Source organism: Chiloscyllium punctatum, chromosome 19, assembly GCF_047496795.1.
Source record: "Chiloscyllium punctatum isolate Juve2018m chromosome 19, sChiPun1.3, whole genome shotgun sequence".
In the NCBI taxonomy this organism is placed as follows: Eukaryota; Metazoa; Chordata; class Chondrichthyes; order Orectolobiformes; family Hemiscylliidae; genus Chiloscyllium; species Chiloscyllium punctatum.
Genome location: NC_092757.1, coordinates 16,492,285 through 16,518,645, shown reverse-complemented (window position 1 = coordinate 16,518,645; position 26,361 = coordinate 16,492,285).

Here is a 26,361-nt window from a genome sequence, read left to right as displayed (position 1 = left end):
GCTGCTACATGGGGATTGATTTCACAACCGTGGTATACAAATGGATCGATTTGTTTGAAGGTCCCGATGTTGGGATTGGGGCACATTCACCCAACCACAGTAACCGAAGCAGCAGCACAGACAGAACAGTATGAATGTGAAAGAAAGTGATAGATTGTGCATTGCCTCAGAGAAATGGGAGGAGGGACGGAAAGGAGGTTTAATGATCGTGGGAAGGAGAGAAATCTCCGACAACGGGTGTGTTTGAATCCTGATATATGAAACGCAGAGATGTGAGAGAGCGGAATTTGAAGGTAAAACAATTAATATCGTGGCATGTGTCACACAAAGGACAACGGAGAGAACACTTTGTGCCGTGATTTCGTTTCAAATCGATGTCGCTGTGGTCACAATGCAAAATAACGACAACCACGATCACAGTAACCACGGAATAGGATCCTTGCAAGCAGCAATAAGTATACTAGCAGAGGAAATGTTGGGAAGAACAGCAAATGTACAATATCAGTACTCAGCGAACACTGACAGACATGTGGGAACTAAGAATGAGCTGAATCTTTCACTTCGATGTCATCAGAAAGTGTGGAGATCCGTTGAATAAGAATGTTGAAAACTGAGATCCATTGATTTCGGCAAAACATCAAAGACTCGGGGGACAGTACAGGATATTGTTGAAATGTATGCTTCAATAGCATTTTAGCTTAACATCAGCACAGCCGCCCAGATCAAACCAGAAATGGAGATGGGAATAAGTGCGCAAAGTTACTCTCTGGCTCCAGTGATGCAATAGTTGAGCGTGCTGTCCTTCTCTGATGGTATAGAGGCGCAAGAAATTCCTCGTTTGAGTATGCTCCTGCTCAAGGGAATGGTTGTCCCCGTTTATACTATCGTAGCGATTTCTAGTGCATCTTTCTAAGACAGGTGAGTGGCACAAGTGTGGCGTGATGAGACCTTAACTTTGCAGTGGTGGATTTAAAAGATGATTTTGCTATATGGATCTGTATCTCTGACACTGGCGATGGCAGCTACATTTGCTTGCATCAGCTCAGTATCAGTTTCTTCCACACAGTCAAGACTTCAACCTGGAGAATGTGGTGTTGGGGTGATATTTTAAACTTGTCATCCTTGGCGACTGGGACACGGAAACGGAGATTTTTAACTTTGACGAATAAAACCTGAAATGCAAGCCTTATCTCAGGAAAAGAGATAATAACTTTAATTTCCTGCAATCCCATTCATTTACGTCCCTTATGCAGGGGATTCTAGCATCTTCACCCAGCCATGCCTACGAGAGACGCCAGGACTAGAAAAACATGCGCTGACCCTTGATTCAATAATCCCCATCGTTGGTGAAGCAGGCTAGTCGGCCCTTCCAGTCCAAACGGTCGCTCCGAAGCGCATCCCACCAGACCCCACGGTATTCCCTATCCCATAAGCCTGCATTTCCCATTGTTGATCCCTGCAACTGGCACTTCTTTGGTCAGAAGGAGAAATAAAAACGCAAACAGGCAGATAATGTGCAGACTGCCCAAAGACAGACACCAGAGGCTGGGATCTGACCCAGGTTTGTGGTGTAGCTAGGCAGCAACGCATGAGGGGCGAAGAATAAATGTTGTCCTGACCAGTGATACTCACACCCTGTGGGTGAATGAGAAAGAGTGAAAACACATTCCTAACATGGAAAACGGGATTTGTATCTGTGTCGACACAATTTCAAAGGATCGTTCACCCTGTGTAGAAAAAAAGGAGGCCGATGCCACATAGAAAGCAGGGCAATGTGGGAACTGCTGGAAGGGATTCAATTAACCATAGAAATGGAAACTCATTTAATCAGTAAGACTGTGGAGTGACCGTTCACCAGTCCCGTGTGTGGGAAGGGATCACTGAGCAAAACAACCTCCGGAAACTCCAACAGGATTACATATCCCATCAGGTGTTCAGTTATGCTGTCAATGCTGCTGTTAATCCCAACCAGCCTATTTGCTCCATAGCATCAGTCAGAGAGACATACAGCATGAAAACAGGCCTGTCAGTCCAACCAATCCATGCTGAACGTACTGCCAAACTAATCTCGTCCCATCTGTCTCCTGCTGGAGCCGTTAAGTGGTCATAATGCCTTTGTAGTTTTCTTACTGTGTTGTTAATCCGAAACCCAGGTAATACTTTGGGGACAAAGGGTTCAGGTCCTGGCATGACAGATTAGTGGAGTTTGAATTCAATAAGCACCTGGAATTGAAGAGTCTCGTGATGAACTGAATCAGTTGTGTGGAAACTCCATCTGATTCACTCATGCCAGTTCGGGAAGCAAACTGTCATATTCATCTACTCTGTCCCACAGGAGACTCCAGATGGATAATACCGTGTTTGACTCCTAAATGCCCTCTGGGAAATAACTGATGAGCTAGGCATGAATAAATTTATTTTTAAAATCACACTTTCCCATTCATGTTTGGAATCAATTGCCCTTTAAATGTTGCAAACGTACCCTCATCCATCACAACCTCAGCAAGTTAATTGCACACGTAAAACACCTTCCCTAAAAAAATGCCTCACATGACTTTTTTTTTAAAATCTCTCTTTTCATCTTAGAGATATGCCCTATCGCCTTGAAATCCCCATCCTGGGAAAAAGGCAGATATCGTTAACTAACTTGCCTCTCAATAATTCATAAACTTCTGTCAGATCGCCGCTCAAACCCCTAACCTAGAGTGAAAACAGTCTCAACTAGGAGAAAATGAGAACTGCAAATGAGAGATCAGAGTCGAGAGTGTTGTGCTGGGAAAGCAGAGCAAGTCATGCAGCATCTGAAAAGCAGGAGAATCGACGTTTCGGGGAAGAGCCTGGTGAACGACACTTGCGCGAAAAAAATGATTCTCCTGCTCCTGGGATTCTGTGTTACCTGATGTGGTTTTCCAGCACCCCAATCTCGAATCTGAAAATAGTCTCAGCCTATCCAGCCTTTCATTGTAACTGAAACCTGCAACACACAACAACATGCGTACATACCTTTTCTGAACCTGCTCCAGCTGAATAATATTATTCCTACAACTGGGCGACCAGAACTCGACATAATATTCCAGAAGAGACCTCATCAATGTCCTGCACAACTTTAACATAACGTTCCAACTACTATACACAAAGGACTGAACAATGAAGGGAAGTATGTTAAATGCCTTTGAACCATCTTGTCTGTAGGTAATGCAAACGACAAGGAATTATGTACCTGCATCCCGAGCTTCCGTGTTCTCCAACATACGCAAAGCCATACTCTTTTTGTTGTACCAAAATGCAATACCTTCCATTTATCCAGGTTGAACTCCATGTTCCATTTTTAAGTCCAACAACTCCTTGGATTAAGATTCTTTTCAAACTTAGATAATCTTCCTCACTGTCTACAATTCTGGTGTCGCCTGCAAACCTACGAAGCATGCCTGCAGTGAGTTCCACTGTTTTAACATGTAGATCAATGATTCATATTTACTTGTAGTGGCCGTCATTTAGCAGTGTGCAGATCATGCAACAGTTAGTCATGCAATTAACCATGAGAAAGAAAGCCGCAGACTGCAGGGAGATATCAAACAATTGGAAATAAAAATGGTGAAAGCAATTCATTCCAGGGAACTGGGTGATAGTGAAGCAAAATTAAACTTCAAACCAGCTGCCCACGCCCCAGTTGTGGCACTCGGCTGTCTCTGCAAGATGCACTGTAGCTTGCTGTTATTATAAACGGGAATACATATTCCCTTCTGCCCCGCCTTTGACCAGAAGCACTCCCAACCTCGGAATTGCTTGCGCCTCTAAACCGTCATAGAAATACCGTGCATTCTCCGGTTGTGTCACGTGAGCCATCGAGTATCTCTGCGACATCATTCCCATCCCGATTTCAAGTTGCATCTTCGCGACTGCGCCACTCAGTTCCTCTGATCCTGGGGCTAGGAACTGGGACTATGTGGCAGTGGTTACTGCCTTGTGTGGGGAAACTCGTGAAGTAGCCGATGTTAAACTGCATTGCTATTGAAACATATATTTCAACAAAGGCTTGGTAAAAACAATGACTGCAGATGCTGGAAACCAGATTCTGGATTAGTGGTGCTGGAAGAGCACAGCAGTTCAGGCAGCATTCGAGGAGCAGTAAAATCGACGTTTCGGGCAAAAGCCCTTTATCGGGAATACAGGCAGAGACCCTGAATGGTGGAGAGACAAGTGAGAGGAGGGTGGGAGAGTACAATAGGTGAGTGGGGGAGGGGTTGAAGGTGATAGGTCGGGGGGATTGTGGAGCGGATAGGTGGAACAGAAGATAGGCAGGTAGGACAAGTCAGAGCTAGTCATGGGGACAGTGCTGACCTGGAAGTTTGAAACTGGTGTGTGGTGGGGGAAGAGGAGATGAGGAAACTGTTGAAGTCCACATTGATGCACTGGGGTTGAAGAGTTCCGAGGCGGAAGATGAGACGTTCTTCCTCCAGACGTCTGGTGGTGAGGGAGCGGCGGTGAAGGAGGCCCAGGACCTCCATGTCTTCGGTAGAGTTGGAAGGGCGTTTGAAATGTTGGGCCACAGCGCGGTGTGGTTGATTGGTGCGGGTGTCCTGGAGATGTTCCCTAAAGCGCTCTGCTAGGAGGTGTGCAGTCTCCCCAATGTAGAGGAGACCGCACCTGGAGCAACGGACACTATAAGTGATATTGGTGGATGTGCAGGTAACAAAAGCTACACTGTCCCCGGAGTCTTTGATGTTTTGGAGAAATCTATTTATCTCAGCCTTCAGCATATTGATGATGGAATCACGACAGCCACTTGGGGCATCGATGTTAAATGGTTAGCCCATTCTGAGTTCCCACATATCTGCCACTGTACGCGAATCACTGATATTGTGCATTTGGTGCTCTTTCTAATATTTCTAATGATACTTTACTTATTGCTTTTGGCTCGTGTGTCGGTCGGTGGGATGCTGTGATCGTATAGTGGTTAGTACTCTGCGCTGTAGCCACAGCAACCTCTGCTCGAATCCGAGTTATGGAAGTAATTGCTCGATGTGAAACACAATGGACTCAGTTGCGTCAATATGGTGATTTTCTCCAAGGTGATGATTTTTTTTCCCTTCAAGCTCTGCTCGCCCACATCTCTGTGTTTCATATGTCAGAATTCAAATCCACCCGTTCTCAGAGATTTCCTCCCTCCTACGATCACTAAGTGAACTTTCCATCCCATACCCCCATTTCATTAATTTGGAGATGCCGGTGTTGGACACTGGAGTACAAAGTTAAAAATCACCCAATACCAGGTTATGATCTTACAGGTTTAATTGAAGCACTAGCTTTCGGAGCGCTGCTATTTCATCATGTGTTTGTGGAGTCATTTCCTATTTCACTAAGGCACTGCAGAATCTAATACAGACTCTCACATTGATACAGATCAGTCAGTGTGGCTGCAGTTAGTGTTGCTGGGTGAACGTGCCCCAACCCCACCATCGGGACCTGCAGACCAGTTGATCCATTTGGTTAACACTGTTGTGAGATCAATACTCATGTAGCAGCTTTTACCGACATGGACCAAATATTATTGGGGGGGGGGGGGGGGGGGTTGATGCTCAGGAAAATGGCACAGGACAGAATCGGGGAAAAGCGACTTCATTGGAAAAGATCAGTCTCACTGCTTTTCTGCAATGGCCGAGTGCTTTTACCACTAACCACTGAACTGTTAATTCAGACACTAGGGACCCGTGTTTGACTCCAACCATGCTACGTGGTAGAATTGGGATTCAATAAATATCTGGAATTACGAATCTAATAACTCCTATATATCCTTGACCAATTGTTGAAAATACAAAATCATTTGACGTCGTTTCAGGAAGGGAACTGCAATTGTTAACTTTTCGGGCCTCAGTGTGACTCCAGACTCACTACAATATGGTTGAGTCTCAACTTCCCGCTGTGCAATTAGGGACAGCAATAAATACTGCCGAACCAGCGACGCCCTCATACTGTAACAGAATAGAAAAAAAGTTCATTCGACTCTAGCTACATTACTGCGTGCAGTTCTGCAATTCAAAGTATAGCATGGATGTGATCGCACTGGGAACGTTGCAGTAGAGATTCACTGGGATATTGTCTGGGCTGAAGAGTTTCAGTTGTGAGGAGAGATTGGACAGACTGGGGTAGTTTGTCACAGAGATTGGAGAAGACATGACTGAGATGTACAAAATGCTGAGGGATATGGATAGGATAGACTGAAAGAAGCGTTTCTTATTGATGGAGAGATCGAACACTGGGGCCAAGATTTTTCGGAAAAAGGCAGAAAGGTTTGAGTAGATGTGCAGAAAGGGTCAGAGAGGCGGGAATCGTTCTAACCTTTAAAAAATTGAGATTTTAAATTGTGATGCCAAAACATATAAGACTATGGGCTAAATAATGGAAAACTTGATTTATGCCGTTAAGCAGTTGTGTTGGACAAGTGCAGCCACAACAGGCTGAAGGGCGTCCTTCGACGTTGTTTTCCTCCACAGTATCGTGGTTAGTGTCCCCGCCTGTCACAGGGTTCAATTCTCAGCTGGGGACATCGGAAAGATTTTAAACCTGTCGCGTTGTTACCCAGTGAAGGTTATTAATGCCTGGCCTTACATTCTCGATTGGATGTGTCACACGAAAGACAGTGCTGTCTGAATCAGCATGGGGAAGGACTGCAGCTCCTGGGGAGAGAGAGTGTCAGTGAAAATGCAAACACGTAACTTCTGCAAACTGCACACAGTGTTTTTATTGGAATGAAAACCATTATATAGAGTTGTTCCTGACTGATGTGTTTATTTAAACCAGGAATCTGAGGAAGAAAACAAAGTAAACCCATTCAGATCTGAGTGCAGAAATATTTCCAGCAGCTTTGTGTACAATGAGGTTGTACAGCGTAGAACCGCGTTTGGATGCATTGAATTCGGGTTGGTGGGCGCGGCTTGCTTTCACGAGGCGGAGTTACCAGTGTGTTAAGCCATAACACATGATACAGATAGTGTTCAATGTGATGGTACATTTGCTCAGTGGTTCGCACTACTGTTAAGTCTGTAGGTTAGGTGGATTAGCCATGTTAAATTGCGCTGATGTGTCCAGGGAGTGAATTCAGTAAGTTAAGTGAATTAGCCATGGGTAACGCAGTGAAAAGGTCAGCAGTCATACGATGCCAGGTTTTATTCCAAAAGGTTTATTTGAAATCACAAGGCAGAGGCCTGCGGGGATAGAGACGGGAGCTAGGTCTGGTTGAGATGCTGTTCAGAATGTCCCTACAGACTCTATTGGCTGGACTGCACTTTCTGCATTGTAGGGAATCTGTGATTCTATCAGAGAGGACACTGCCAGTGTTTACTGGGCTGCTAAGGCATTAGAGACGACGCTGACGACGTTTAGTGGGGATGGAATTTTACTTATTTGTGTGTTGGAAAATTTGCCACTGAACCAAGTAAAACCGAATGGATGTTTTCCGGAGGATTTGAGGTTTGGAGAGAGTAAATAGATGGTAAATTCACTCATTCAAGTTCGCATATTTCTGAACGTCAGGCTTTCAAACCCATCGATGTTGGACAAAGAAATGATGGGAGCAGAATTTCTATCACTCACAGAATTCGTTTCCAAAATATTTGGAAAGGCACATTTGGAGACACACAAGCAGTGAGTTTCACCAGGAGAGAGACAGCCTGTGGCCAGGTAAAAGTGTAAAAGTGGTGTGTGGTGGTGGGGGGGTGGGGGTGAGTGGGGGGTGGGGTAGAAGGTGCGAGGAAACAATGTCTAATTTGGATGACTTCAGATGCAAAGAAATATCGGAAACGTATGCAGTTGAGTAAGATTCAGCAAAAAAACCTCAGAGTTTTGAAAGATTTCTATTCATATTCCACATGAAGCATTATAAATGGAACTGAGCAGATTTTGTATATTGTCAAGGAAAGCTATTCCATAATGAACAGGAAGTGACCCGTCTCTTGGAGATCGATTTCCTGCTTTAATCCCATGGCTTAAAGATGGGACAATCGCCATGATGTTGGGTTCATTTGATACCCAATGAAATCTGCCAAAGTAACTGAGCATCAAAAATAACATCTTGTTTTGTTGTTTCACCTTCTGATTTTCTCATCGGTATTTCCTTTAAGCTGAAATAAATTCGGATCAAAATTGAATGCAACATTAAACGTTCCAATCGCATAAATCCAATTCACTTCCGATCATTGCAATGAACCGATTGAAGTTGCAGCAAAATTAATAAAATGAAACGAACAACACTGCATTTCTGGGAATTTTATCCTCTTCAGGTTCAGCCATATGAGACAGCCCATCGAGCTAAATCATCACCTTCACTTTTCTATCCGTATATACTTCTTCACGTGAGAGAGAAAAACTGTCTGAAGAAATTATGCGTCAAGACTAAATGTGCGTGTGAATGTGACGGGAATTTCATGTTTGCTGGTTCATTCTGAGACAGTTCCGAATCGGAATAAATCAAGGACAAGGTATTCCTTCCAAGGACGAGGTCAATTCCTTGGATTTTGCTGGTATTATTATTCCGCTGAAAGCAGAAACATAACGGTGTGGATTCGATACCGCTCAGGGAATGTCTTATCCCCTCGGTGCCCCGAATGTAGTCTTGATGTGGTCACATGTGTGCCCCATTGCCATGGGCTGAAGTGGCCCAGTTGTGAAGGCGACGGGTTGGTCTTCCAATGCGCATGTGTGGATTTGAATCTGACTCTGGCTGTTACTTCCATTATAAGCAGCTGTGGTTTCCCTTTGTGCCTCGTATCTTTAATGTACATTGGATGGAGATTCTTGCTCTTGTCCTTCATTGAACCAGAGATTTGTGATAAATCGATACCACATCAAGGTCGAAATAAAGCAATTTGATTCTGTTGTAAGTTAAATTGGGATAATGAAAAGGAGTGCAACGTTTCTTTCCTCCGTTCATTCCATCTTGACGTTCTATTAATTTACATGGAACGAAAGTGAATCAACTAAGGAGAGATCGGGTGCAATAGTTTATCCAGTGGGATTGTGAATTTTAATGTAACACTCCACACAAAGTTCTGATCAGTATTTCAAACAGTCAATTGAATTGGAACTGCAGAAAACGTTTCAAATGAAACAAATCATTCATTCTTTCATAAGCTTTTGCTGCATGAATCATACCGCATTCCATCATCCAGCGTGATCACCAAGTTGGCAACAATATAAGATCCACCAATTTTCATTAGTAATCACAATGTCTGCACAAATACCCATCTGTGGTGTGCCCAGTGCCATTTATGACTCCAAGTTTTGCACATTTCTTATTCATCAGTTTATGAGCCTAGTTCCTGATCTGTCTGATCAGTTTGAGAAACTTTTTCTATCACTTCATCCCATCCCCTCAGAATTCTAAACTTATCAATAAAATAAGGCGTTACATCAAATGATATAGGATTGGGAGTCGGCGATTCAGCCCATTGAGTCTTCTCCGCAATTCAACGAACTCATGGCTGATCTGATAATCTTCATCTCCATTCTCCTGTCTAACCTTGATAATGCTTCATCGACTTGCTGGTTAAATATCTGTCTGGCACAGTTTGAAAATACACAACAAATCAGCCTCAACAAGAGTTTCAGGAAAGAGTTCCACAGAATCACTGGGCCCTGAGCAAAGAAATTCTTCATCATTTCTGAATTAATAGGCAGTATCTAATTCTGAGTTCATGTCCTCTGATGCTCTCCCCATACCAGAGAGCAAACAATCTGCCCATATCCACCCTGTCAAGATCCCACGAATATTGAACGTTTATAATTGTTATTATGTGATTTTTGAGCTCCATTTCATACAGGGTTGGCACCATGTTTGTAAATCTCTGCTGTCCCTTATAACGTCCTTACATATTATTAAGGCAGGTGGAGAAACTTATGTGAGGGAACGGTTGAATTTCAAGCACAAACGAGAATTGGAACTTAAAATCAGCCAGCAGTTGGAATCAGATTGGTCCACACAACAACGAAATAGAGTAATTATAAATCTGACAAATAATAACCTAATCATATTCCATTGACATTCAATGGCTTTACTGTAACCTAGTCCCCCGGTGTAATCGTCCACGGAGCTAGAATTTGGGGAAAACGGATTGAGACCGGCTATATAAACACTTTCAACAACAAAAACATGTCCGTTGGTAGAGAGTTTTGGATTGTAAACTCAACTCATTGCTCCGTAAATCCTACATCGTTTGCAAGGTACAAATGAGATGTGGAACAGAACGCTCTCAATTTGCCGAGATGGGTGTGACTTCAACAACACTTAAGGAACTGGACACCATCCACGACAATGCAGTCACTTGATTGTACCCGATTCAACACCTGAATATTTATTCTCTTCACCGTTAAGGCACAATAGCAGCAGAGCGCACCAACTACACGATGCACTGGAGTACCTCATCCGAGAATTTTTGATCGAACCTTCAAAGCTGAACAGCTGAACTGACTAACAGGGCAAGGTTGGAACATGCAACGAAACGCCACCATTTGCAAGTTCCCCTCCAAGGCTAATAGCAGCCTGACTTTGAAATGAATCAATGATAAACTCATTGAGTGGTGAATCAATCTTGATGGGCAAAGCTGCATACTTCAGCCCTCCATCTTTAATCTAAAAAATTTATAAATGTTGATTAATGCAGTGACCAGATTTGTGCTCAGACCTTTAGCTATTCCCTAAACTGGTGTTTGCCAAAGTTCTCCTCGCTGCAACGGTCTGTGGTCAACAACAGAAAAATCCAATATCCCCCTCAATCCCTTCAAGATGAAAGTTGTGCTGGAGAAGAACAGCAAGTCGGTCAGCATCTGAAGAAAAATCAACGTTTCGGGCAAAAGCCCTTCATTAGGAGTGAGACAGGCAGCCTATGGGGTGGAGCGATAAATGGGAGGTCGTGGGTCTGGGAAGAAGGTCGCTGAGAGTGCAGTAGGTGGATAGAGGTGGGGGTTGACAGTGATATGTCATATTGCAAGGTGTAATGGATAGGTGGGAATGAAAATACAAGGTAAGACAGGTCAGGAGGGCGGTCCTGAGCTGGAAGTTTAGAATTGGGTTAAGATAAGGTAGTGGGAATGAGGAAACTGATGAAATCTACTTTGATGCCATGGGCTTCAAGGTTCCCGAGGAAGAAGATGAGGCGTTCTTCCTCCAGGCGTTGGGTAGTGAGGGAGTGGCGATGGAGGTGAGTCAGGACCTGCATATCCTCAGGAGAGTGGGAGGCGAAGTTGAAATATTTGGCCATAGGGCAGTGGAGTTGATTCTTACAGGTATCCTGGAGATGTTGTTTGAAGTATTCTATCAGAAGATATCCGGTCTCCCCAATTTAGAGGTGACAGCAGCTGGAACAGCAGATACAAAAAATGACATCTGTGGAAGTATAGGTGAACCTTTGATGGATATAGAAGGCTCCACTGGAGCCTTGGATAGATGTGAGTGGTACGATATGGGTGCAGGTTTTGCAATGCCTGCAGTGCCAGAGGAAGGTGCTGGGAGGGAATGGTGGGTCACTTGAGGGCATGGACGTCACTCGAGAGTCACGGAGGGAAAGGTCTTTGAGGAAAAAGGGTTTGGGGAGGGAAATATATCCCTGGTGGTGGGGTCAATTTAGAGGTCGCGAAAATGTCGGTGGATGATGTGATTTTTGCGGAGGTTGGTGGAATGGAAGTTGAGGACCTTCCTCTGTCCTTGATCTGTCCTTGTTGTGTTTGGAGATATGGGGTTCATGGATGGACGTGCAGGACATGGATGAAATGCGTTAGCGGGCATCTTAAACCACATGGGAGGGGAAGTTCCATTCTTTAAAGAAGAAGACCATCTGCTGTGTTCTGTTGTGGTACTGGTCCTCTTGGAGAAGATGCAGCAGAGGCGGAGGAGTTGAGAACACAGCATAACATTGGTGCAGGTGGTGCGGTGGGAGGAGTTGAGATCCAGACAGCTGTGGGAGTCAGTGGGTTTCTAAAAAATATCAGTAACACTGACCTCCAGGGATAGTTTTCACTCCCTACCCCTATCCACTTTCCGCAAAGACTGTTCCCTCCATGCCTACCTAGTCAAGTCCACGCCCTCAAATGACCCACGCTCCCCTCTTGGCACCTTCCTCTGCCACCAGAGGAATTGTTAAACCTGCGCCCACACACCCACACCTCCGCCCAATGTCCCAAGGAAGCCTTCCACATCCATTAAAGGTTCACCTGCACATCCACACTTGCCATTTATTGCATCCGTTGCTCCCGATGCAGTTTCATCTACAGTGGGGCCACCGGACACCTTCTTGGAGAGCGCTTCAGAGAACGTCTCCAGGACACCATCAACAATCAACCCCAATGCCCCGTGACCGAACACTTCAACTCCCCCCGCCACTCTCACGAGGACATGCAGGTCCTGGGCCTCCTCGACCGCCACTCGCTCACCACCCGAATCCTAGAGGAAGAATGTCTCATCTTCTGCCTCAAGACAAATCAACCCCATGGGATCAATGTGGATTTCACCAGTTTCCTCATTTCCCCTCACCTGCTACCTTACCGTAGTTCCAAACTTCCAGCTTGGCACCGTCCTACTGACCTGTCCCACTTGTCCATCTTCCTTCCCACCTATCCACCCCAACCGCTTCTCCGAACTAACACTCTTATACCCACCTCCATCTACCTATTGCAGTCTCAGATAAATTCTCCCAAACCCCACCCCACCCATTTATCTTCGCAAACTCGAGGCTCCAAGCCTTATTCCTGATGAAGGCATTTTGCCCAAAACGTCATTTTTTGTGTGCATCTCGGATGCTGCCTGGCCTGCTGTGCTTCTTCAACACCACTCTAATATTGATTCTGATTTCCAGCATCTACAGTACGACTTCCGTCCAACTGATTCCCCTGTCCATTGATCTTCAGCGATCATGAACGTCGACCCCAAGATGTCTTTGTCTGTCTACACCACACAGAGTACACATTGCTATTGTTTCTTCTCCCCGATTTCGTTTACACTCATTGATCTGAATTCAATGCAATTCGCCATTTATCCTTTCCATCTTATTGAGACATCCCTGCAGTCTCTGACATTCTTCGTCATAGTCAACTTCACGTCCAATTGTTGAATCATCAGCAAACCTCTGAATGATATCTCCTACAACTAAGTCTAAATCATTGGTTGACATCAAAAAACAGTCGAACTCCACTGGAAGCACGCATCCAAACAGGGTTCATTGTTGGTTGGGGATAACAGCTGCGATAACAACAGCGTTGAACTCCTACTGTCATTTGTAAACTTGCTGTTCACTCTGTCAGTTGTTCTCCGGGGTCATCACTTCTCACATATGGGTGTGGTGAGTGACCTGTGCGCATTCTGACTGCGCAATTGAGTTTACAGCTCAGCGGGTAATTGAATCCCTTCCAGCAGTCATCCCATGGCCCTGACTTCTTGGCGTTGCGGTATACTTTTGTCGATTTAGCTTGACAAACAGTTGAATTCGAGTCCACACAGACACGATTCCCATTTCCCCCGATGTCCATATATTTTTATGCTTCCTTATTCTCCCACGAAAAGTTATCATTGGTCTGAAGAACATTAGTTGTTCATTCGTAATTCACCTTGAACTGAGTCAGAGGGTATTTATGGGTGAACCACATTGTTGTGGGTCTGGAGTCGCATGTTGACAGGACTCGTTTTGGTCGGCAGGTTTCCCTTTCGAAGGGACTTGAATGAATGAGTTTTCAGTATATTAAAGTTATTGTCTCTGTTCCTGAGATTGTGTTCATTTTCCAGATTTTATTCATCGAATTTAAATAACAGCAGCTGCCACGTTCCAGTCTTCAAAGATTACTAACCCAATTTCTCGCCGCTGCACTAAGAACTCCCTGCTGCATTTCTCCATTTAAAGAATGACATTGTCAATTTAGATTATCCCAGACTGAGAGAGAATACTACGCGTTCCTGTGTTGGAATGGAAGCAATGTACGCTGGATTGGAATGTTTACTGGAGCAAGGGACTGATGTGGAGACGATATGAGCAAAATCCGTTCTTACTGTCAAAGTAACAAAATACCGTTTTGTTAAGGAAAATCTCTTAGAATGCTTTCAATACATCGGCCTCTCACTTAAGGCTTCAGTAAGCTTCCTCTGAGCCAATCCTCAGTGCTGGTTAATGCTGCTGATGAATCTTAATAATATCATAAATTGAGACCAAGATGCCCTTCCACCTCGCCTTTGACCAGAAGCACTCCCATCCTCAGCATTTCACACGCTTGAATAAATAGACGAAGTCTTTTCACTGGTGGTGCGGTGTCCAGAACTAGAGGGCATAGATTTAGGTTGAGAAGGGAAAGATATAAAAGAGACATAAGGGGTAACCTTTTCATACAGAAGGTAGTGCGTGTATGAAATAAGCTGCCAGAGGAAGTGATGGAAGCTGGTAAAATTGCAACATTTCAAAGGCATTTGGATGAGTATAAGAATAGGAAGGGTTTGGCGGGATATCGGCAGAGTGCTGGAAGGTGGGAGTAGATAAAGTTGGGATATTTGGTCGGCATGGGCGGGTTGGACCAAAGAGGCTATTTCCATGCAGTACATCTCTATGACTCAATGTCCGCACCTTTACCAATCATGTCACTGATGCCACAGAATAGCTTCACGTGCTCATTTCCGCCCCCACTTCCGGTTTGATATTAGTGGCTGAGCCACAAAGTTTGCCTGCTTCTGGTTCTTGGAACTGGGATTATCATACTGACTGAAACAACGGGTACCTCCTTGTGTGGTTAAGTTAGTGAAGCAAAAGATTTAAAACTCATTGTTATTGAAGCATACATTGCACTAATATCTCGCACTATCCCCTGAAAGTTTTTGTTTCTCGAAATCCATCAAACTCAGTCTTCAACATGCAGTCCGATGGAAACACCACAGCGTCTGAGGAAATCGAATTTAAAATTCAGCCAATTCTGAATTCCCACATATCTGCTATCCCTCGCCTAACATTCCTGTTGTGCATCTGCTACTCTTCCTAATATACCTTCTGTCACTGTAATTATTGTTGTTTTTAAACGCGTGTCTGCATGACTCAGTAATGGTTTCAATGATAAAATATTCTGCATTGTGGCCACAGTAAGCTCGTACGAATCCGAGTCACTGCATTTTATTCCTTGTGACTCATGCAGAGAACACACAGAAAGAAATTAGTTGATTTTACATGAAAACATTCTCAGAGATTATGATTACTTTGCCACCAAACCGCTCTCTCTCACACATCTCTGCGAGTCATATATCAGGATTCAGACTCACCCCTTCTCGGAGTCTTCCCTCCCTCCCGCAATCACATACCTCCTTTAAGTTTCCCTTCCCATTTCCCTTACAATCACTTTCACATTGACCCAGTTCAGTTGGTGTTGCTGCGCTCACTGTTGCTGTGTGGCCATGCCCAAGTCTCACCATGGGGTCCTTCAAACTGGTTGATCAATTTGGATACTTGTGTTGTGAGATCAATCCTCATGTCGCAGCTTTTACAGACATGGACCAGCAATTATTGAAACATCAGGCTCAGGAAAAGGGCACAGGGCAGCATTGAGGAAAAGAAACTTTATGAAAAAAACACCAGATTTTGTCGAATTTTGCATCATTTATTTCACTTGTTCATTCGGCTCAAGCGAGACCAATGTGTGTAATTATGCAATTTACATTATAGCAGGGATGTGATAGCACTGGAAAAGATGCAGGGGAGATTTGATAAGATATTGTCTGGGCTGAAAGGGAGATTGGACAAACTAGAGTTGTTTTTCTTAGAGCAGAGGAGATTGAGGGCGGCACGATTAAGATGTAAAAAGTACTGCGGGTTATGGATAGAATAGACTGAAATACATGTTATACTTCGATGGAGACTTCGATCACTTGTTGGCCCTCGATGTAAGGTCAGAGGCGGAAAGATTAGAGTTACGTGGAAAAACGTTTTCAAACAGTGGGTGGTTGTAATCTAGAATGCAGTGTATGGAAGGATCGGAGAGACAGAAATCCCCAAAACTTTCCGAAGTATTCAAATTTTAATTTGTGATGCCAAGACATACAAGGCTATGGGTCAAGTTATTTGAAATGGAGTTTGGACAGTTAAGTGATTGTTATTGAGCAATACAGATACTCCGTTCCAAGGACGGGTTAACACCTGTCCTTCCATTCTCGAAGGAACATGTCACACGAAGAACTGTTCTGTTTGAATCAACGTGGGGGAGTACTACTGCTCCCGCGGAGACAGAGTGACAGCGATAGTACAAACACGTGACTTCTGTAAGCTGTACCGAGTGTCAGTGTTGGAATGAAAATCATTAAATACTTTTGCTCCGTAGTGAGCTGTTTTTTTTAGAGCAGGTAGCTCAGGAAGATATACATTCTGCCCTTTCCCCACTAGCCCCTACCACTGAATACCGGCACTATGCAGGAAACTTTCTCTCTGTACGCCATCGTCCAATCCTCCTTGACCTCCAGCACTTCCCATATGGCACATTCCACAAAATCCAAGAAGGTGTAATGCTGATCTTTTATGATGTCTCTCCTCACTGTGTAAGGTTCATTGATTTATCTGCCCATCACTCAATTTAGCAAACCGATTTTCCAGTTAACAATGTGATCTCATCCAGACTGGGGAGAGAAAAACAGAGCGGGTGACAAACGCGTGTACACCTAGGTTCTATCTGCAAACAAAATAAGACCCTGAGCTTCCAGGTTCCTGTCAATGCATCACCCTACTGTGTTCCCATGCCTCCATTTCAGTTTGGTCTGCTGCAGACCTCCCGCATAGCACAACGTGAGTTGGAAGAGCGGCACATCATTTCCTGCTGAGAGACTGTGCAATATTCAATACCCAGTATCGAGTTCAATTATTTTAGACACTGTACACATTCTTTCACGTTCCTGCCCTACCTACACATATCATTCGTTCCAAAGGTGGATCGTTGGCTCGGAAATCTCTCCCAGATGCACTAAACCTGCTGATTTTGTTCAGATATGTCTGCTTTTCTTTGGACAATTTTGTTCTGTTCTGATTGACAGCTTTCAGGAAACTTGTGTTTGCACGGGAGGGTGGTCAGAGGAGATTTTCCAAGGTGGTGCCTGAGCTCGACCATTCCTTCTGCAAAGATAAGCGAAAGTGACGGCTGCAGGTGCTGGAGCTCAGAGTCGACAGTGTAGTGCTGCAAACGCACAGCACGTTAGAAAGGATCTGAGGAGCAGGAGAATCCATGTTTCGGGTACAAGTCACCGCTATTTCATTACCAGCCGATGCCTGGACGAAGAACGTATCATATTCCACCTTAGGACCCTGCAACCAGACGGGATAAACCTGTATTTCAACAGCTTCCTCATTTCGCCTCCCCATCATTATCCCAGTCCCAATTAGCCACTGCTCTCTGGACACGTCCATCAATCCCTCCTCTGAATTATCACGTTCTCCCTCACCTTAATCCACTTTCCCATCACCTGCCCACCAATCCCATTCCACTCCCTCAATCTCGACTCAAAATCCTCATTCCTGATGAAGGGCTTATGACCGAAACATCGATTCTCATGCTCATCGGATGCTACCTGACCTGCTGTGTTTTTAAAGCACTCGACTCTCGCCACTGCAAAGCTCCACTGGGGCTCTTTATCTGAGAACGGAGAAAGCTGAGAGAGGAATTTACTAACGTGCACAGAAAGGGGATAGATATATGTGACAGGAATAAACTTCTTATGGGAAGTGTTAATAACCAGGGCTATAGATGAGACGCTAGAGAGAGGATGTTCAGAGAAGATTTAGGAAGAATTTTTACATCCTGAGAGTGTTGTTTGTCTAGAACTCACTATTTGAACGTGTGGTGTCTTCAGGAGTATTTGGCCGAACACTTTAGGAGCTAGAGCATGCACGGATAAAGACTAGTTACTGGAAAGTGGGGCGAGGATAAACAGATGTTTGATGAAAGACTTGAACACCGTAACCTTGGGTGCAGTAAAATTGAGGCTAGCGCATATCTGTGGCACAATGAGAGACGCGTTGGACATCTACTGCATTGTTAAGATTGCGGTTCAATGTTTGTGGGCTTGAGTCCCAGCAGAATCGGAGTTTAGTTCAGATTTCATCTGAATCAATGATTGTTCTGCTGACTCATTGTCAGTTCCCATCGTCTGGATTTCTCGTCCCTGCTACTGACCAGAGAAGATTCCTCATTTTCTGGGTGGTGAGTTTTGAAGGAATCGTATCATTTGAAATATGATCAGCCCAGAATCGGCTGCTCTTTCACAAAACACACTGCAGAAGCCCACTGTCTCTAAACACATTTCCCTCCCACAGTTACACAGAGGTTTCCGATTTATTCAGTGTCTTTTTCCCTTTGGGTGACAGGTTGTTGTGATGTCAGCCATAATAATATCAAATGCCAGGGTAGCGCTGGCGGGTGAAATGGCCCCATCCTATTCCTCTCTGTATGTGCTGTTTCTGACAGACGGTTTTAAACGATAACATTATGAGGACCCTGTGAACCTACACCACGGAATACCAAGGTCCTCCACTTTATCCCACTGCTCTCACAGCTGGAATACACAGCTCCTGTTGTAGCTTTAGATCAGACAGTGGAGGATTCTCCCAGGCGCTCTGTCAGACTGCGTGCTCCTTCACACAGGTTTCCAACTGGACACATGGAGCAAACGGCAGTGTAGGTATTGGGGATTCAGGGACAGATTTCCCCTTTGCCTGGCTAGAGTTCTGGCCACAGTAATAAACATGAATTTGGACATTCAGTATCTTACCCTAGATTCTTATCACTTTACAATTTAAAGTGAAATTTAACTTACTCTTGTATAACATTCTTATATCTTCTGTATTCACGAAAACTGTGCAACATGTCCTTGGATGTAGCCATGATGAAGATTGATGGTGAGTGCAGTATGTTTCGTGCTGTTGGTAGGAACTTGCAGAAGGAAGTTCGCGAAGTGTCAATGAATCGAATTATGTGCCAAATTGAAGCCAACCGAATGAGAAGCCCTGTGACAGCAATAATGTAACATTGTAATCAACGCAGCGACCCACAGAAACCCAGTTTTCAATCCCATTTTTCTGTGTCCCGTTTCCTTAACCTGATGCTCGAATACTCACAGATCCATGTCAGTTCCTCCTCCTCTGCCTTAGATTTAATTTCAGAACCACAGCAAAAGTAGAACAGGCAGGTCAAAGGTCCCGGAGGTACGAGTAGGGCACGTTATAGGCTTGCTGCCGGCGGCTCCACTGGAGCAACTGATCAGCGCTTGGTACGTAACAGCGTGTGAACATGCCGCAGTTGTAATTTCGATCCTTATCTAAAGCTGGTTTTACTGACGTTGATCAGGAATTATTGGAGCATCAGACTGAGGTGTAGTTGAAGAGTAATGTCAAATAAAGCAGGATCTATTCGAAAACGCCAGTTTCTGATTTGTGGGATTGTTCTGTCTTTGGGAAGGTTGTAAATTATTAACCATCATACTGCACATATTCACCAGGTGATTATCCATATGAGAATCGAGAAACAGAGGTGATATTTTAGCTTGATGACATTTTTCAAATTTCTGACACTGCACCTGGATTACATTCTTGAAAAGGCTGTTCAACTCGTTTCATATCATCCTGTTTGCTGCAAACTCACACAGCTCATTCAACCATTCGAAAGGAATTAGATTTATCTCTTTGGGTAGATTGAATGTTGTCAGCATATCTGGCAAATTCATGACAAATAGTTTTGCTGCTGTACGGAACAGAGAGTTCAAACAGGAATAAGGACGAGTCTTGTCGCTGGATTTTTTGGACAGAGATCAGTGAGAATTAAATGGACTCAGTCCCGTTACTGGTCATTGTGACCAAATGTTCAAGGCAACAGATGGCAATAATAATAATGCTTGGCATCGACATGTCCATTCCTACTCACTCGAGTCAACATTGTATTACAGATAACGTGAGCGGAGGAGCTGATGATCCTTATGGCAACCTAAGACAGTGAGACAATTAATCTCATATTGTTAGTCTCACTCTATCCCATAAACCAGTTAGACAACGGACTGAGCTAACCGGCTTCTATTCAATGCAAAGCTAAAACAAACAGCTCAGTTCATTTACAATTTGTAGCAGTTCATTTAGAACCAGCGGCTACACGTTTCAACACCAGCAGCTCTTCTTACACTTCACATGTTCAGTTGTAGGTATTATGCAATTTCTTTCCGATGAACGCTAAACAATTCATGAGTGTGTCACTTTTGCCTCTCCATCCTGGCAGCCCAGAATCCCTGTCCCTGTTAAATTCGCTCCTTGTGTGTCTGCACGGGGTTTTTAAACTATTCTGGAATCGTCTTCGAAAATGATTTTTTTCTTTCTGAAAAATCAATTCCGATACATGGATACAAAAAAAAATCAAATTCGGCCAATTAGTTTAAATTATGCCCCAATCAAGTTTGAATTTGGTATTTTTAAAATGTTTAAACCAATGAAATGATCCGACGTTTTGTCGGACAAATATCGGACATGTTGACCAGTTACCAGAGCGGCAAAGAACAGCAAAGAGAGCAGCTAAAATATCAAGAAATGTAGAATGTTAGCAAAATCTCCAAGAGGTGCCTATCTGGAAAAATAGATTGCATAGAAAAGAAAAATATTAACACTGACCTGGATAAAAAATCTACAGAGGAATATACAAAGAGAGGATTCGACAACTAGCTGGTTTTTAAAATTGAATTTCCTTGTAAATGTTAAAGGGCTCGGGGTTGGGGAAGGTATTGTAGAGCAGAAGGTTAAAGACCAGTTGGGAGAAAATGAGTTAAAAGTAGTTATAAGTTGATTATTCTCTGTCAAATGTGAAAAAAAATAACGTTGTTATTTTTATCTTTAAATTGTGATTTTTGGGCTCGTTGTCTGCCTCTTGAATTTTAACAGAATACAGCACGGGATGAACCCTTTCTGTTTTGCTGGTTTACATTAAAGAGGGGTTTACCTCGTCAAGTAACACCAGTTTCTGTGGTTTCTTTGTTGTTTCGCTCATTTGTGCATTTTGCCTCATTAACCATTTTAAAGTTGTCCACTCTACAGAAAAGGTCCATGCATTAGACCATTGTACAAGAGGTGCAGTGTGTCTAAGCGACAGGATACCCTACAATAACATTCGACGCTGATTCAATCTATCTATCCTGATATTGACCCATGGAAACAGCACTGCGCACTCTCCTCCAGTCTGGAAAACAATCCCTTCACAGTTCATGTTACATCCGACTCTCAAGGGGCTAATCATTCCATCGCTTTCAATTCCTCACAGAATCCGTTTCAACAGGTTTTGTCACTGAGTCATTTCTTTGTTTGTGTTCAAATCCTGTGAGCAGAGGTCCCAATTGGAGCATGATGAGCCCATAACCCAGAGTGCTGACCATAATCTCTGAACTGTATTCTGCTGTTCACCATTTCACTAACAGCAGGTAGATGTATCTATGCTGTGCAAATTTTCTCACCTGTTTTAAGAAACAAGATAAGCAGTTCCTGGTTGCTGCTTTTGTTGTCACACAAAACCAAGATTGTAAATGCTGGGAATAAGTACTGGTCCGGACTGTTTGCTCTCCCACTTCCGTTTTCTCCCCAGCAGGTGTTCAGATGATGGTCTGAATCGCTTTCTTCTGTTCCATGTCCCTCTGGGATAATGTGAGCTGTGAGATCTGTTCTCTGAACTGGGGGTAACGTGGTAAAGCTTATACACGTCAGGTCCAGTGTACCTGAGCGACAGGACTCGCTGCAGTAACATCTCATGCTGAGTCAGACAGCATAGTCCTCGCTGTGACTTCGAGAAAGACACAGACACTTTCCCGATGACTGAGAGAGATTCTACCTTTCCCAGCAGTTCTGCACTTTTCTATCGGTCTCAGATGGCGGTATTTGCTCAAGGTTTCCAAAAGAATATGAGTTCCTGTGCATGCACGATCTCCGTTTTGCTCAGCTTTCCAGAAGTTCCATAAATCCCACTCCGTCTAACTCCCTCCCGCCCTCCATAAGCCCGTGGTTGATAGGAAACTGAAGAGCGGACACACATTGCTCTCCCACGACACTGATTGCTAATAAAAGACGAGTTCATCCAGCTCCCACGGTGGGAGCCCACGCGCGGAGGAAGTGGCCAGCACAGCCTCCTGGGAACCGGGAGTCAGAGCGGCAAGTAGCTGTTATTAAAACTCAGTGCTGCCTTCACTCCGAAACAACAGAAAAACCGTTTATTTTAAAAAAAAACAAGGAAACTCACCTGATTTATGGATCATGCTTCTGCTGCGGTCTCGCTCTTTAGTCTTGGGTGTGATGTCGCCTGGGTTGGGTGATGTAAGTGCGAGCCCTGGAGTTTTGTATCCAACTCCATTTTGGACTCAGGTATAATTGAGATAAGGTCGAGGTCAGATCAAGGTACCGAAGCTTAAAGACACACAACAGTACCTTCTTGTAGACCGTTACTAGACGGAGAAATGGATTCCCTAACTTCAAATGATGCTGATCCTGTTATTGTGGATTTTGCCAAGTGCAAGTCCTGTGCGGAGTAACCTGAAAGCCTTCATCTGTCCAAAATGTTGTTTTTCTCATGCTGTGATCTGCATGCCCTTGATTTCTATGATCTGCATTTACCAATCGCAAACAAAAGTTTTTACTGTACTCAGGTTCACGTGACAATCAAATAAAGTCAATCAATCAAACCACACAGACACTTCCCTATTGTTTGGTGCCAGCACAGCGAAGGTGGGCTGCATGGACTCACTTTGCAATGTGACATATTTTGTGATTTTGAGTGAAATCACAGTTAAACCAACAGAATGTGGCAAGTTAGTCACAGGTTATATTGACACAGCCGGGACACATCTGCACCACGGTGTCGCACAGTAATAGTGAAGACCTTTTGAAATCATCCTCAGAGCTACATGCCACACGCCAGACGAAAAGCTGAAGACTGTGTGAAACTGCTATGGTCAGCGCGAACAGAGCGGCCCAGCGGGAGCGTATTGGGCTCATAACCATGAAATTATTGGATTGAAAACATCCTCTACTCGTTGACAATTCCATGTTTGAGTGTGCGTACTGCCCCAGCCAGTGTTTCTCTCTAATAGATCTCTATTCTACGCATTACATGTTGTTTCACTTTCTGCTTCCTTTCATTCAATGTATCTGAAATGAAAATTTCATCCTGATACACACAGGAAATTTGCACAAATGAAGAAACACACTTTTGAAGTTCTGGAAGCTCTTTTCCTGTTCTCTATCGGTGTGCTCTGATCTGATTCACAAAATCTCTTGCCAGAGCTAAGAATAAACTGGTGAAGGTGAGACACATCAGTTGTAGCGTGCTCCATGCGCATGACGCCCTGCAGTTATTCCCCACGCCGTTTCACACAGCAGTGTTCTCCCTGTGAAATGAAAAGCTGTGAATTACAATTCGATCAATTTGTTGGGGACAGAGTTGCGATACAAGCACAGCTCCACATTATTAAGACATACATCAATAACTATGAATAACCACAGGGGTACAAACGTGTCAGAGAGTCGTTGTGGACTCGATGGGCTGAACAGCTTCTGTCGGCGCATGAGTGACGCTACGCATTGATGCTGTCCCTCTTCCTGTCTCTGGGACAGAGTGGCTGATGGTGAAACAAAGTCTCATTGTTAACCCTATCTTCTGCGTTAAACAGTCTGCAGCCCCGCAGCTCAGGGACCTCGGGATGGCTCTCAGTGAGTGAGACTTTTACTCGGATTGCCATTATCTGGGAAAGTTGCGTGCTCAGGTGTTAACTGCTGCCCGATTGCAGCAAAGAAGCCGATGTTACTGTTACAAAAGCCATTCTGCAGGATTGCTGTGTGAAGATGGATTTTGAACAGCAAACGGGCTGCACAAAAAATGCCCTCACATGACTTTACCTGAGGGTAGAGAGTCCGGAGTACATTTGTGTCTTACCCAACAGCTCAACATCTTTATCATTGGCTCAGATAAATGATATTTGCAGGAAGCTCCCAATCAAACTTGCTGATTCCCAGTACTTGATAGAACTGGCCACGCCGATGAGAGCGAGCTTTAGAGTGTAACCACACTTGCCTCCCCTCACAATGCTTGCCGGTGGAGGGAAATAGCTGAATACTCTGCCGATGGAGACAACTTAGTCCAAGCAGAAGTGATAAACAGCACTGTTCTGTGAACAAGGAGACAAAATGACAAGGCGATGTTCTTAAAACACTTTGATGCTTAGAAATATGAGAACAAATTGGGATGTAGTTGGACCTGACCGAACCTCAGCTGGTTTGGTGTTGGCAATGTAAGAGTATCTAGGGCACGATCTTCGCTCAGTCGCTTGTGTTATTACGAACATGGGAGAATGTCTGACTTCAAGTCGCCATCAAGCCTTGGCTGTTTGATTTCACTGTTGCTCGGTCGTCCTATCAACTGATAAAAAGATGTAGATCATTAAGTTGCACCCATTGAAATACATTTGGGTTTTGGGGTCAGAAGTGTCATTGTAGTGGGCATGGCACAGTACCACATGTTGTGAAAGTCAAACCAGTGTAAGTGGATGTTCACCCACAGAATCCCACTCTGAGTAAATTCACCATCTGGATATTCGCACAGTTCTGGGTGAGAAACTTTAGGAAGTGGGGACGTCAAATGATTGGAAACAGCGCTGAACACGTTGATGAGAATGGTGTAGTATATGAGGAATGTCAACAATAAAGATCATTTGGAAAGTTGGGACAGGTCTCCTTGGAGAGCAGAAGGCCAAAAGCTGGCCTTGTTAAACCTTTCCAAGACATGAGTGGGTTAGACAGAGGGAATAAGGAAGGGGGAATGCTCCCTACGCGTGAAAGGATCGAGAACGATTCGGCAGAGTTTTAAAGACATTAGTAAAAGAAGAAAAATGTACACGAGGGGAAATGTTTTCAAATAGGGAATGGTTAGGGTCTGACATTGACAAAGACGCAGTTTCAATCGAGTTGTTGAAAAACTAATTCAATGTTCATGTTGAAAGTAAAAATGTGTAGAGTTAGATGGAGAATGCAAGAGAATTATACGAAAAGAGAAGCACATTTATCTCTGTTGAGAGCCAGCACAGCTAAGGTGTTTTGTTACACATTTGTGATTCTGACTGGAATCACAGTTCGACCAACAGGATGTAGGGCGTTAGACAACTGAGATATTGGCAAAGTCGGGACACATGACACAAGAGAATGTAATCCAGCACGTACATGTCACAGGGAGGATGGCGCTGTCTGAAAATCCTGCAGAGTGTCCTGCGGATCAGGCACAGGAACTTTCACTATTCGAACCAGATCAGCCCTATGAAGGGTAGCCAAGGAGCTGGAGGCACCTGCTTCAGAACTCAATTACTAAAGAAGGTTAGGCTCGAGTCCCCCACTGCAACTTCTGGGGCTGCGGCGTGTTCCAATAAAAAGCAGGACTGGGAGTTTGCTTTATGGAGATGGGGGGTCAGTGTCCATCTTGTCATGATCATGTTCGCCTCCCACACGGTAAATCGCGGGATCAAGCTGCTTTACGTTCCTGGCAAGTTGAGGTTTTAACAAATTGGGTACGATTCCTGGAGAGTTAACTGTGGTGTTGGAGAGTGCAGATTTTCTCAAAGTGTCTGTGATGTCATGGTAGTGCTCGCCTCCCGTACGGAAAACCGCAAGCAACTCTACTGCTGCTTTATGTTCCAGGCAAGTTGAGCTTTTACTGGAACCGAATGGAGACTGTTATTGCATCGCTGTTGCGAAACAGAGCCCTACGGTGACTCGACTCGTCGTTATTTGGTTTTCTGGCCAATGAGAAAATCGTTCCAATTAATTTCGATGTCATATGTTATTGAATTTCTCTCACTTCCTTCATTTCCGTCCTGGGGACATCGGAAGGGAAAGGTAACCTAATCGAGACTGCGATTGGTGAAATTCACTTTTTATGGCCCATTCTATTATGTTCTTTCTTTGTCTCTTTGCAGCATTGTCTGGGAAGTGGTGGTGCACTCAGGCTCCAGTATGTTTGAAAGAGTAGTTTGGAATTGCCCTGTTGTCAGTTGTGTGATTACTTTATGGCTCATGCCCCCGGACTGTCTCACATTTAGCATCCATGCTCGCTGTGTCTGAAAATGCATTTGGTTTTCCAGTTTTGTTTGTGTTCCGTGTTAAATGCTTTCTGATTTTCGATTCGCTCAATACATTACGAATTAACAGGATTTCTGAGGTAACTTCCAGCTGCAAAAATCCTCAACTGAGAATCTGGGAAACTTTCACAGAGTATGGTCAGTCGGAGCAAAAGTAAGGATGTCGTTCGTTTCTGCAGTGTTTCACAATACTACCTTTCCCGTGAGCAGTCAAACAGACTAAATGATTT